The sequence below is a fragment of the Pseudocercospora fijiensis genome, assembly GCF_000340215.1.
Source record: "Pseudocercospora fijiensis CIRAD86 unplaced genomic scaffold MYCFIscaffold_7, whole genome shotgun sequence".
In the NCBI taxonomy this organism is placed as follows: Eukaryota; Fungi; Ascomycota; class Dothideomycetes; order Mycosphaerellales; family Mycosphaerellaceae; genus Pseudocercospora; species Pseudocercospora fijiensis.
The window spans coordinates 820,445-835,997 of record NW_006921538.1 but is presented as its reverse complement, the minus strand read 5'-3'; positions in this window follow the sequence as shown (position 1 = coordinate 835,997).

The following is a 15,553-nucleotide window of genomic DNA, read 5'->3' as shown; positions in this document are numbered from 1 at the left end:
GCTAGTTACGCGAGGTTCGTAGACCCTACTAGTTTGTTAGCAACCGCGAATCTATAGTAGTTTCTCGTACCTAACTCGCTCGTTGTAAGAAAATAGATATATATAGCAACGTATAGAACACCCTCTACTAATCGCCGTAGTAGAAAGTAGAACTAAACCGTGCCTTTTTTAGAATAGGGCAGAGCGTTTACTATTAACTAGGCTACGTACGGATAGTATATATGCTAAGCCGGCAACCGAGTATGTCCGTATAAGCGACTAAGCTTTTCCGCGTATGCGCTAAGCAGGCTTTACGCCGGCGAGACAGCACCGCAGTATACGTAATAACATTATATAATTGTTATATAGGCTTACTAAGGTATAACAGGAGACTTTACTTACTTAGGTTCTTATAATTATCTCCTTCCCCCGGTATAGCTATCCTAGCTATAGGGCAATATAGTAAATTATACTATTTCTTATACTCTACGCTACACTTGCGCGTCTTATACGTACTTGTCGCTAGGCTATAGTTGCTAGGTACGTTATAATTTGCCTCGTAGTTGCTTGTTTGTTTATAGATTTAAAGCGTAGCTACTTCTAGCACTAACTAGAGGTTGCCTAAATTTCTAAGAACGCGGTAGCTACGCGAGAACGTAAGCTGTCCGAAAGCGAGGCGAGTATTTAAAGCATTCGAAGCTCGCTTAAAAACTTCTTCTTTTTCTAAGCGCTCCGAATACTACCCGCCTACTCCCCGCCTACTCCCCCCTCGCGCCCCCCTAGTATTACTTAAAGATTTTTCTTTTTAAACATCTATCTAAAAAAAACATTACTAGTATAGCTACTCCTTCGCGTACCTTAGGCAAGCGCGCCGTAGGCGCTCCGCCCTCGATACCTACTACGCCTACCTAGTACCTACTAAAAGTCTTAGAGGGCTATACCCGTTGCTTTAGGTATATAACGGCTAATAGTACGTTTTCTCGCCCTTTGCTACGTATACGCGCTTCGTAACTAACTCGCTTTAGTAGACCTATCTAAGCTATATATAGGCGGCAATATAGACCCTACTACTAAGCGCAACTGCGACCGCTACCGCGGCAGCTACTATACCTATACTCCTATTACGGCACGCGCGCTCGTAGCGCTGCTAGCGCGCATTCGCGCCGTACGCGCTACGCGCGACCTTTACGATCTAGACGGCTACGACTCCGTCGAGGAGTCTAACGAGGCCTTAGAGGTACTTTAGGCTAACCTAGACGCCGTCGTCGTACGTAGGTTTCTTATACGCTCCGCTTACGCTTTGCATACTAACCTCGTTATTAGTTATCCTATCTACGCTCGATGCCTTTTATATTAATAAGAATAAGGTAACCCTAGGCGGTAAAGCCCTAGCCCGTAAGGGGGCCGCTAGCGGGTCCCTTACGGATATTAACCTACTTAGTGCTCTCGAGAACATCGGTACTAACTTAGCCGGCTTAGTAGAGATTAGTCGTTAGGTATAGTTTTTCCCTATAGCCTTGTCTTACTTGCGCTTCGTATACTAACCGTACTAGAACCTCGCTTAGCGCGTCGGCGCTAAGGCCGTCGCCGCTATCGATACCGCTATAGGTATCGAGGCCGAGGACGAAGAGGAAGAGTCTAAGGATAAGTAGAGTAGACGGCCCGCCGTCGGCGCGCCTACGCGGCGCCTTCTTTATATATGCTAGGCTAATAGGCCTTTTTTAGTAGCGAAACGAGTACGTGTCTACTATTTTTCTTAAGTTTTATTTTCTTTTGTTTTAATTACTGCCTACGCTTGCGCTTCGCTTAAGCTTCGAACTCGTCTAACGCTATAGAATCTTTAATATAAACAGCTAGCTCCTAAGTATTATATTCTTTAGGCTAACCTTGCTACTTAATAAGGTAGTACGCCTTCCGCTTTTTTATCTTCTTAGCTACGATTGTTTCTACCTACTACTCGTTACCTTTAGCGATAGGCATACTTATCTTATACTCCTCGCTATCGCGCCTATACTAAGGCTCGAGGAGGGAAATATAGAAAACATTATAGATCTTCGTGCTTAATAGTAGTACTAGGCGGTACGCCTACGCTCCGACTATGTCGATAATGCGAAAAGGCTCTATATACTTCGGGCTAAGTTTCTTCTTTAGGATATCTAAGCTAATGTTCTTTGTCGATAGTAAGACTAGGTCGCCTATACTATATATCTTAGCAGTATAGTATACATTGTATTGCTTAGCCTAGTATTCTGCTGCTTTCTACTAGCGTTCCGTAAGCGTCTTATATACTTTCCGTAGTCGCTCCGTAGCGTCGATAGCTACTAGTACCCTTCCCTTAGTTAGCTCGTCCCGAGCTAGTAGCTTATTTGCGCTCGGCATTAAATTAGGGTTAAAGCCGTAGAGTATCTTAAAGGGGCTTATACGTAACGTAGGATAAACGCTATTATTGTAGGCAAACTCCGCCTAAGGCAACAATTTAGCCTAATTATCCTAGTTCTCGGAGCAATAGTATCGTAGGTATTGCTCGAGGGTCTAGTTCGCGCGTTCGGTTTGCCTATTAGTCTAAGGATAGAAGGCTATACTAAGCCTACGCTTTATATACGCTTCGAAGCAGAAGTCGCTCTAAAACTAGCTAGTAAAAAGCGATCTACGATCGCTAACAATGCCTAATAGCACTCTAAAACGCCTAATTACCTCCCTTTAAAGGATATCCGCGAGTTCTACTACTATATACTTCTTCGTCGTTAGGATAAAGAGGCTTATCTTCGTATAGCGGTCGACTATTACGAGGATCGTAGTATATACGTAGGTACCGAGCTTGCTCGGCGGGAGATTAGTAATAAAGTCTATCGTTAATTCTTGCTATAGTCGGGTTAGTATAGGTAGCGTAGCAAGCTCGCTATATAGGCGATAGCGCTTCGCCTTCGACTATTAACAAATTCTATAGGTGCGGACATAGGCCGTAATGTCCTCGGCTATCTTCGGCTAGAAGTACTTTCGGCGTATTAGGTCTATAGTCTTAGCTATACTAAAGTGTCTAGCTAAAGGGTCGTCGTAGTATATACGTATTAGTTGCGCACGTAATACGTAGTCCTTAGGGATATATAGCGTATCGCCGTAGTAAATAAGGTTACTACGACGAGAATAGCTAGGCGGGAGGTTAGAACTACTTAACGAGGCTAAGCTACCCGACGGTAAGCTTGTCTCGTATAAGCCTCCTCCTCTCGCTTACTCTAACTATTATAGAGTACATACGAAACTAAGGATTATATTAGATATCTCGTAGTAGGGCCCGTTATTCCTAACGATAGTAGCCGCTACTCTTACGGGACTGCTAATAAAACTCTTGCGTTCCGCTAGCGCTATACTAGCGTCTCGTATCCCTATATATATAATAGAGATACGTTTTACAATCGGCTCGATATCCTCGGGCAGATTTAACTATAGAGCTAGTTTCGACTACAATATAGGGAGAAGGTTGTTTACCGCCTACGACTCGCTTTCGTAGTCGCTACGTCGTAAAGGCGTATCGGCTAGATTTCGTTTACTAGCCCGATATTTAATAGTAAAGTCGAAAGGTATAAGGAAGGTTGCCTATCTTGCCTGCCTTTTAATAAGCTACTTTATCTTTATAAAGCCCTTAAGATTAGCGTAGTCGATAACTACGCGGGTCGTATACTAGGCGCCGTCGAGGTACGGGCGCTAATGCTTAAAGGACTCGACAACCGCTAGGAGCTCCTAGTTATAGGTCTTATAATTTGTCTCGGCTAGGACTATTTTCCGTAACTAGAAGGTAATAGGGTGCTAATTCCTATCTTCGCTCTATTGTAATATAATTCCTACTAAGGCAAACGTAGAGGTATCGGTTTCGATACGTAGGGGCTTCGTAGGATTATAGTGTCGCAATATCGAGGCCGAGCTAAAGGCAGCCTTTAGCTAGCGGAACGCTTACTCCTCGCTTTCGCCCTACGGGACCTAACCTAGCTTCCGGCTATTTACGGCGCCTTTCGATAGGGCGGTTAGCGGTATAACGATTTGGGAGTAATTTAGGATAAACCTCCGATAGAAGTTGTAGAATCTAAGGAAGGATTAAACCTCCTTTAGCGTTAATAGGCGAGGCTACTCGGTAATAGTGTTTACCCTACGCTAATCTATCGATACGTCTTTAGTGCTAACGATAAACCCGAGGAATTCGACTTCTTTCTTCTAGAAGGAACATTTCTTTCTATTCGTATATAAGGCGAACTTCCGGAGCCGCGTAAGGATAGCGGCGTACGTCTCGTACGTAGTCCTCTCGCGTTTTGCTATAGACGAGAATGTCGTTAAGGTAGACGATATAGCAAATATTAACAAGGCTAGCTAATGCCCTGTTAATGTATCCTTAGAACGTAGTAGGGGCATTAGTAAGCCTAAAAGGCATTACCTTATACTCGAAGTGCCCGTACCGCGTACGGAACGCAGTCTTCTACTCGTCGCCTCGCTTAATATAGATACGGTAATATATATCCTAAAGGTCTAAGGACGTATACTATTCGGCGTCCTTAAGCCTATTAAGCGTTTCGCTAATAAGAGGCAGGGGGTAACGATTTTTAATAGTAATCTCGTTTAGCCCCCTATAATCGACGTAGAGTCTTAGACTACTATCCTTCTTTAGTATAAACAGGATCGGCGCACCCGCCTCGCTTATACTAAGCTAGATCTAATCGTTGTCTAAGGCTAAGCTTAGGTAATTACGAAGGTCGCTAAGCTCTCTTCCTAAAGAATAGTAGAGAGGTTTATAAGGCGGCTTCGTTCCGGGGATTAGGTTAATCGTATACTCTACGTCTTCGGGGAGCTTACGTCTCGCTTCGGGCATTATTATAAAGACGTCTTCGAAGTCTTTAAATTCTTCTAGTAAGGAGGAACCTTTAGCGATATCGCGGAGCTAGCGAACGCTAATTATATATACGTATAGGGCGTTACGTATATCCTTCTAGAATTCCTATAGTTCCCGTACGCGTATCGAACGCGCTACGGCTTCGTTCCTATAGGTCTAGGCATCCGTCGAGCTATCGACGATTACCTTTTAATCGCGCCTCTAAGGCCTACTAAGAATAATATTAGGGAGGGGTATCTCGAAAGCGTAGAACACTCCGGTAGTAATACGTTCTTAGCCTATAGAGTCGGCGATCCGCAAGCGTAGATAATACGCTCCGTAGCAGTATCCTCGGTTACTCTAGAAACTATCGGTACTAGGTAGTACGGCATTAACAATCCGCTAAGGCTAGTATCGTAGAACGAATTCTTAAGATACTATATTAATGTTAGTAGCATTATCTAATAAGCATTCGACGGACACTTCCCCTTCTTACGTAACGATTGCTCCGCGTACGCGTCCCGTAGGTACTACTACTACTAAGCTACTTAGTTAAGATTCCGCACCTATCCCTAGCTCTTAGGAGGTGCCTTATCTTTTCCCTTAGCCTTCGAGTCGTTCTTCTTTTCTTTAGCGTTAGCGGCTACCTTACGTACCGTAGGGTTATCGTTTTTCTAGAGATAGCGGTTCGGGTACGCGTTCTTATAATAGCCTTTCTAGCGATAGCTATAACATTCGACCTTGCTAATATTATACCCGCCTTACGAGTTATCGCCCTTCGTATACTTTCTGCCTACGCTACGGTCGCGATTTAACTACTACTTGCGGGCCTAATTATTAGATCGACGCTTCTTACCTTTACTGCCTCCGGTTTTATCGTAGTTACGATCCTTGCGTTTACTAGACGGCTTATTAGGGGTCTCGATGCGCGTCGCAAGCTCTACGAGTTCGTAACGCGTCGTTAGCACCGTATAGTATTTAATAATCGCGCTACGAATCGCCGGCTAGAGTTTAACGAGGAGATAGCGGATTCTATACTCCTCGCTATAGTCGCTAAGTTAATCTTCGAGTACTGCGAGCTTAAGGGCAAAGCTTTAGACTAACTATCCCTTATACTAACGGGCTGCCTTATACTCGAGGGTTACGTCTAGTATACGGTTTATAGGGTCCCCGACGTAGTCCCGATAGAAGGTTTTAAAGTCCTAGTAGATATAATTCTATAGGTCCTTAAGGCTGTTTTTATTGTACTATCGCTCCTACGCATCGCCTACGAGGTATATAATACTATAAAGCACCTTGCTTTCGTCCGTATAATAGGTAGCTCCGGATAGTATAAAGGTAATAGAAAGTTCTCGAAGGAATCGCCTCGATTCCTTTATCGTATCGCCTTTAAAGGGCTTAGGTTCCTTTAGGCGAGGCTTAATAGCCGTAAGACTAGCGACTACGTAGCTTATACTAGGTATAGTAGCTACGCTTAGCGTACTTCCGGAAAGAGGTAGTCGATACGAGACAGATTTAGCTCTCTAAGATTTAGGCCTCTAAATCGACTTATTAGCTAATTCTTCCTTGTCCTTATCGTCGTCGTCGCCTAGGGATAGGGTTATCGTAGAACCCTCGCCGGCGGTACCGCTACTCGGAGCTAGCGCATCGCCGGCGTCCCTAAGGGCACAAAGACGCGCATTCTCTCGCTTAGCTTCTTAAGCCTAGACTTCTAGCCTAAGTACCTCTTGCTTAGCTAGAAATCGTTCGAGCCGTAGGCAGGTCGCTTCTCGGCGCGCCTAATGTTCGGCTTCGTTTTATTATATCGCCGCGTCGTTTTCTAATACTATAGGCGCTCCTAATGCATTATTCTACGCGTTTCCCGCGCCCGGCGCGTTCGGATCGCTTACGTTCATCTTTCGGGGTTCTATAGGCCGCTACGAAGGGTAGACAGTTTAGAACTATAAGAAAATAGATATATAGCAACGTATAGAATACCCTCTACTAATCGCTATAGTAGAAAGTAGAACTAAACCGTGCCTTTTTTAGAACAGGGCAGAGCGTTTACTATTAACTAGGCTACGTACGAATAGTATATATACCGAGCCGGCAACCGAGTATATCCGTACGAGCGACCGAGCTTTTCCGCGTATACGCTAAGTAGGCTTTGCGCCGGCGAGACAGCACCGCAGTATACGTAATAACATTACATAATTGTTATATAGGCTTGCTAAGGCATAATAGGAGACTTTACTTGCTTAGGTTCTTATACTCGTAGTTACGCTTAGGGTTAAGAAGGAGGTATTTCTCGAGCCTACTATCGATTAAGCGACTAAACTATACCTCTCTGCCGTAAACCCGACGCGTTTCGTAAAGCTAAAGAGGCCGCCGAGAGCGCCGCTATTATAGTAGAAGCTTAGTCTACTGCTACTTAGAAGAAGCGTAAACGTACTGCTAAAGCAGGTACCTCGAAGAAGCGATAGAATAGTGCCGATTAGTAATCGTAACTAGACGATTAATTGCTAGAAGCTAGCGGTTATCTAGAGGGTTAAGACGCGCCTATAGACGACGGAGTAGAAGTAATAGACGAAGCCGCGCCTACTAGAGCGGACGATAAAGAGAGGGTTAATAAAGAGAATAAGGACGTAGAAGCGTAGCAAGAAGCCGAGATTAAGTATAACTTCCGTACGCTAGTATATATATCCTATAGTAAAGAACGCCTATATAGAGATTGTTAACTACGCGTATAGCGAGTAACTAGCTTCGAGACCTAGCGCAACTTCCTTAAGGTACATAATAAGTAGTATAAAGGGTAGGAAGACAAATACGACTATCGAGAGATTATCGTTAAGTGCTCGTACTATAGTCTTCGATAGCGAGATATCTTCTTAATAAGTATCGGCGGTAATAAGCGAGAACAAGACTCGGTATAGCTTACTATTCTTAATTAACTCGACGACTAGTATAACGCTAATAGGCAAGGCCTTATTATAACTATAGATATGCTAGTAGTTGATCTAAAGCCGCTATAGACGCCTATATAACTACGAGCGAGGCAATAGTAGCGACTAACACCCGGTAGCTCTTAAAGGGTAACTGCGACTTAGCGGTAGTTAGATAAAGTGCGTCGGTAGCGGCGTCTCGAGTTAGAAGAAGAGGCTAGCAATCTACGGCAAACGCCTTTAGCCGAAGAGCTTCGTAAGGAAGATAATAGCGACTATCGAGAGATAATAAAGCGTATATAGGCGTATAAGAAGACAATCTGTAACTAGTATAGTTAGTACTGCTATTATAACGGCTCTAACCTAGATACTACTTACTGCTTAATCTTTAAAGAGGTTGCTATAGCGTAGGCGGCTAGAATAGTAGCGAGAGGCGAGCTTACTATTATAGATCTAGGCTCTATACTTGTTAATAAGATATAGCGCTATAAGCAGCGCTATATAAGCAACTTAGCTCGCAATCTATTTGCTTAAAGTGCGAAGAGCGCAAAGGTTAACGGTAGATACAGTAGCGGCGTAACGGTTAATAATTATATGCCTAGCTCTATAGTAGTAAAGGAACAGCTGCCCTCGAGTCTACTACGCAGCTTATAACCGGATACAGAATAGGTAGACCTAAGGGATTAAATCTACGATTTCTTCGCCTAGCTTCGTTAAAGGACATATTAGAGCTACAGATTAAAAGACCTAGAGCATATAGAGCGAGTATTTAAAGACAGGGAGCTTAGGTTATAGAGATATATCGGTATAACTAAAGGAAAGTAGTGTAAACTAGGCTTTAAAGAAGGGCAATAGGAGTATTTCCGCTAAGCGGGGCGGAGGTATATAAAGGATAGACGGCTTTAAGATTTATAGAGTTTCTATATAATAGCATACCGCAGAAAAACACTAAAAAAAAGAGACGGCCTTATTATATACGTATACTATCGAGAAATAATTATTATACGATAAGTATTATATATTGTTGTTGTATTCTAATAGTTATGTAGAAGCTGAAAGTAACAAGAGATATACGGCTTTACTAGCTCCGAGCAAAGCCGAGCGAATCCGAGTAGAAGCCGAGCGACTTAATAACGACGAGATCTCCTTAATACTACGCCTACGGTAGTCGAAATCCGTATACGATAATAGAGGATTTGTCTTAGTATAACTTTATCTAACAAATTAGTAACCGTTTGCTTATCTAGCGAACCGCCGAGTATATAAGGTAGACCTACGAATACCGGATATATTTTGGTCGGAGATCCGATTAGTATCGGTACCTAGAGGCCTAAAACTACGCTTTTAAGTATAATGCTGTATTAACCCACCCTATAGCATATTAAAGAAACAGACCGAATATCTTGTATGCCTTTACGAGGTCTATATTGCGTCTAATCTATACTTTAAGCGAGTTAAAGGATATCTTAATAGGATTGAAGTCTAGTAAGTATAGCGGCAAGTAACGCAGGTAAATGCTAAACCTATTATATAGGTCTTAAACGCGTAGACTATAGTAGATTAAGGCATTGTCTATAGTAAGAAACATACCTTTATCTAGTCGAGGTAGTATAAACAACTCTAGCTAGTCTTCGAAGTCTACGGCTTTAATAGAGCCTTAGTAGATTAGGTAATCGTCTAGATAACCCTTACTTGTTATAGTAGGTAGTATAGACTATCTCTTTAACCTCTTCGAGCCCCCGATATCTTTATACGGTATATTAACCTTAGAATAGCTATATTTCCTCTATCTAGTGCGCTCGTTTAAACTAGACTCGTCGATACAATAAATACGATCTATTAGCATCCCCTTCTACAGTATCCGCTAGTTCTCGCGTAACTCGTAGCTCTATTCTAGTGCCTTACGCTACGCCTTCTTCTTCGAGAAGTTATACCTCTTAATAATATTGCTAACCGTAGACTTAGATACTATAACGTTAAACTCGTCGAATATAAACTATACGGTCTTAGAATAGTACGAAGTCGGTCGATCGCGAAGATAGTCGATTATACGTACCTCCTACGCTAAAGTAAGGGCTCGAGACGGTCCTTTCTTCGCCTATTATAGATACGGCTCGCTAAACAATATAATATTAATCCTTAGGGTATCGACGGCGCGCCTACTAATACGAGTCTTCCGTACGATACTACGATTAGAATAGCCTTCTACCTATAGATCTTTAATAAAGGTAATCTAATCCTCCGGTATACGCGTACGGTACGGGAGCGCGTGTTTCTAAGCCGTACGCGCTATTCTAGGCGACTAATAATACCTAAGAACGGCTATACTATTAAAAAAGCGACGATAAGTATGCTAGTAATAATACGATTAATTGCAGCTACTCGGTGTTCGGGTTTACTAACTAATTAGTAGGCTTCGCGAACGACGCATATAGACCCTAGGTAGGCACGCTTACCTTAGCACGGTAATATAAGTATTCTATAGCCGGAACTCTACGCTAGAGAAGGCGTTCGTCCTATCGGGCACTCTTAGCACTAACTCCTGTCTTTCTATATCCTTCGTCTCGGATACTATCTAGGCTTTAGAGCTGCGACGTAGCGTTATCGGGTTTTCTTGCTACGAAGCTGCTTTCTTAGTTGACCTAGAGCTTCGACTTCGTAGGTATTCTAATAAGACTACTCGTTTGAGATTGTATAGCACTTTTCTAGGCGTTATACTAGCTACAAAGTACTATATTAATAGCAGGTATACGGAAACGAGACCGAGACCCCCTTCGAGGACTGTATAGTACTACCGTTAGGTATTAACCCCTATCGTAGTTAGCTAAGTATAGTAGGGCAAGACTAAAAAACACAACATTAAGTACGAAGTTACCTATACACTTTTAAAACACTGTCTATCGTATCCGCCGTAGTCTATTTAGCTATTTAGTACGCGCGCTATTGCGCTGCCGCGCGCGATACCGCTAAAAACGAGTAAATAGCCCTCGGTCGGTATACGGTCTAAATACGTATTAGTATACGCTACTATACTCTAGTAGGAGCTAATAGCTCTGCGGGAATACGCGACAATTAATAGCTAATCCCCGAAGGCACTACCCTAGGTAGTATTTAAGGCCCTCTCTAAGTCTATCGGCGCCTATATCGACGCGTCTTGTACTTAGGAGGAGAAGTTCGACGAGCTAGCTACTTGTATTACTAATATCGCCGTATCTACGAAATAGACGAATCTTATAGTCTCCGAGATAAAGACTAGAGCGGGACCCGCCTTTACGAGTATCCGAATACATTCCTACGCCGCCGCCGCCGCTATATACCCCCCCCCCTCCTACTACAATTCCGGCCTTAGTATAGGCCCGGAATAGGATAGGATTAGCACGGATTAATAAGTAGGAGCTCTACGAAATTAAGGTTAAGATAGGAGATCCCTAGGAGGCCGTAGCTCTACGAAACACGGCCGCGCTAGAACTCGCTATAGTCGAGTATATTAATAATACGCTATCCTAATCGGGAAAGATTACTAATAACGTACTAACAATTGCGCCTAGGAAGCATAAATAGGTTAATAGCGCTAAGTTCCTTAAAAGCGGCGATATTATCCTTACTATAGTAAACGGAGCGACCGCTAAACGCCTAATTAAGCTTGCGAAGGAATAGCCTAATAGGAGCGATACCTAGGCGATAAAGCAACCGTAGTCTAGCCGGAATACGGAATAGTAATGCAGGCAGTCAGAATATTAGACTAGATACTAAAGGGATCCGAAAGAGGGATTAGGTCCGGCGTAGAGCGTAAACTACTCTAGACAAACAACTACTATATTCTCGGAAGCGTAGACATTACCTAGATAGGATAGCTCGTAGTCCCGTAGAGACAGAAGCTAATAGGTACGTTAGTTGTAAAGTTCGGAACCGTAGAAGATACAAATATAGTACTCGCCGCCGGCAAACTCGTCTAGAAAGGACGCAGCTATCGAGTCGTTAAATACGACTACGAATGCCGGGTTACGTAGTACTAAATTTGCAAACAATATAGTTACGTAGTACGCTATTGTTTCAAACTATTCGTATGCGGATAGTATAGTAAGAAAGCTAAAGAAGAGAACCCGAGGGAGCTACCGCACTTAGAGAAGAGCTACGAGGCCTCTTAGCTAGGAAGTAAGAAGAAGTGTACCCTCTACTATAGCCCGTATAGCGCGTAGTTATCTAAATGCAAGAACCGTAAGGCAGAACTCTAGCGTATTAAATAGGCAAAGGAGAGGGTAAAAAACAACCTATTCTTCCCCGAGATAGCGAAGGATATTACTCTAGGGCTATCTACGGTTAACGGCGGGGACTTATCTATCTCTACTAAACCTAAGAAGACCCTAGCGGCTCGGAAAACGCCAATTAGTATACGCCCTTCGCAAACAATAGGAGGGAACGACAAAGCGGCTAATAGTTAGTTAAAGGAGGCCTCCGTAAAAGGGCCTATTCCGAACCCTAAGACACATAGATCGCCGTAAGTCGTAATTAGCCGCCGAAGCTCTATAAACGTACAACTATAGTCCTTAAGCTATACAGATCTACTAGCACTACCTCTAAGGGCGCCCGCTAATCTATAGATAGAGTAAGAACTAGAAGGATTTACGCTAGTATAGAAAAAGAAGAAGACAACTAAGAGAAAGGTAGGCTTACTCCTAGGCAGCCTATACTATAAGTCTAGTAAGAGCGTAGACGTAAATACTATCTGTAGAGTACTAGTAGACAAGGACGCGAACGCTAGATTCGGTAAGACCCCGAAGGCCGTTACTAGAAAACTCGCGTTCGACAAACCCTAAAACAAAGAGGCAGATAAAGAGAACTAGGAGAATAAAGAGTCGGAGCTTATATAGCGGCGACTACCCGCCGACGACGACCTAATAGCAATAGGAGGAGACGACTCGGAAATAAGCTAGTCTACGGCATCGACGTTAAGCGGACGTACGAAGCGTAAGGACGCCGGCGAATACTCGCGAATAAACGACCTAGGCTATAAGCTACGGGTAAGGCGTTAGCGAGCAAAGAGTATATCCGACGTTAATACCTACAATAAGTAACAATCCGGAATACCTAAACATTATATAGTATAATATAAGGAAGTTATACGGTACTATAGCGGAATTCCTACGAGATAAGAACGTACTATAGTACGATATTATCGCCTTCTAGGAACCGTAGCTTAATCTACGTACTAGAATAGTATATAACCCGCTAAAGGATCGGTACTATACGGTGCTACCGGAGGTAAGGAAGCCGAAGATCTGCTAGCTTGTCTCCCGCCGAATCCCGAAGGAGAAGTTAGAGCTCTAGGATTACGGGAGGTATAACTCCTCGCTTACTATTCGCCTATAAGATAGCACTCCTATTACTATCTATAATATATATAACCCGCTACCGAAAGCGCCTTATAATAAAACCTTCTAAGAGCTCCCGGAGAAGAGTATACTACCTATACTTATTCGCGCGCTAGAAGCAACTAAGGCGAATAACTAGATCGTAATCGGCGATTTTAATCTCTATTACGAGAAATAGGCCGACCGAGTAGTCGGCGGTAGACACGCCGCATCGAATATAGTATAGTTTAAGATAGCCTCCCGGTTTAGACTAGAACTATATCTAGAACTAGGAACGATTATACGGCTACCGGACTCGATAGAGCAATAGGGAACTACTATCGACTTAGTATAGGGTACGGAGAGAATATAGGAGTAGATTATTAAATGCTAGACCTAGTCTCTACTCGATAAGCACTCTAACTACCTCCTAGTCGCTACACTAGTTAAGTGTACTATCCCGAGGGCGCCCTAGGTAGAGAAACGATGCTACCGTAAGATAGACGAAGCGAAGTATATCGAAAGACTTAAGGAACTCCTACCGAGCCTATACTAGGTCCGATACTAGGGAGACCTTAACGATCTTACGGTATTAATCGCCTAAGCTATTAATTAGGCACTTACTAAAACGATACTACTGCTTCGACTTAGCCTAAGGTCTCGACCTAGGTTTAGCGAAGAATGTTAAAAGGTAATAGCTAATACAAAGAGAGCTAAACGGCGATAGCTCGCCTCGGGAGTAGTAGAAGACCTAATAGCCTGCTAGCAAGCTAAGCGGGCTAGGTATAAGGCGATCTTACTCTCGAATAGGATAGAATATAGAGAAAGGGTTTTATAAGTCCGAATAATAAAGGATCTTTAGGTACTTCGCCGGTAGACGAAGAATAGGGACGTATAGACGCCTGCCTTTATACTAATACTCGTAGACGGTTTAGGGAAGGAATATAAGTCGGCGGACGATAAGGCCGACCTGCTATAATCTATCTTCTTCCTAGAACCCCCGCCGGCGGACGAAACCGACATCGACAATACTAAATATAGACTACTAGTAGTTATACCGCCGATTATAGAGTATAAAGTAAAGGAGGCTATCCGAAGCACTAGCCTAGATAAAGTACTAGGCCTAGACGATATCCCGAATAGGGCAATAAGGATCGCGATAGACCTACTAGCGCTAATACTCGCTATAACGTATAACCTAGCCCTCGACCTATAGTACTACCTAGCCTCCTTTAAGGAATTAATAACAGTAGTACTTCGAAAGCTAGGGAAATCTACATACCGCGAACCTAAATCGTACCGACTAATCGCGCTACTTAATACGATTAGTAAGATAATAGACATAGTCCTTGCTAGGCGAATATCGTACGTAGCAGAATACTACGGCCTTCTACTAGATACCTACTACGGAGGGAGAAAAGCGAGTTCTATAGAGTACGCCCTCTATCTAGTAATAGAAACGATCTACGCTAGTTAGAATTAGAATAAGATCGTTAGCGCCCTCTTTCTCGACGTCTCTAGGGCCTTCGATAATATAAGCTATCGGCGGCTACTATACAACCTTTAAAAGCGGCGTCTACCGGTAGAGATAGTAGGGTAGCTCCGAAGCTACCTAGTCGATAGAAAAACGACCCTCCAGATAGCTAAAGGGAGCTCTAAGTAGTATAGCGTAGGAACGGGAATACCGCAAGGATCCCTACTATCTCCGATACTATACCTGTTCTATAATATAGACCTAGTCGACGTTAAAGGAGCGGACCTAAATACCGGATATATCGACGACGTCTTAATAGTAGTCTCTAGATACTTAGTAGCTAGTAACTACAAGAGACTAGTAGAGATTTATACGAAAGCTAAACAATAGGCGACGAAATACGCTTCGGTCTTCGCCCTAAAGAAGTACAAGATTATTTACTTCTACCTACCGGACTAGAGGCGATTAGCGGCCTTTAAGAGAATAGTAGAAGAAGAACAATACCCCTCCCTTTAGCTTACGCTAGTCTCGGGGGAGCAATATACTGTCTAGGTAAGCCGATATGCTAGATACCTCGGAGTATAGCTTAATAGCGAGCTTAGAGGTCTATAACACCTTAAGAAAACGCTAGGAGCGGCTACCGCTACGGTAGGAGCCCTAGGATTAATCGCCGGCTCGATATAGGGGATTACACTCGAGTAGATAAGAACGCTCTACTATATCGTCGTCTAGCCGAAGATACTATATACCGCATTAGTCTAGTTCCTAGTAGCGCTAGTATATAGCGAGAAGACGGTTTAAGCAAAGATAATAGCGAAGATTAACTCTTTATAGAAAAGGGTACTCTGCCTTATTACTAGAGTACTACGGACGATAGCGAGGGAGATCCTCGAAGTAGAAGCGGGAGTTAAGCCGATAATAACTATACTCGTAAGGAGGGTTAGCGACACGCTCGTTAGAATACACGCCTCTC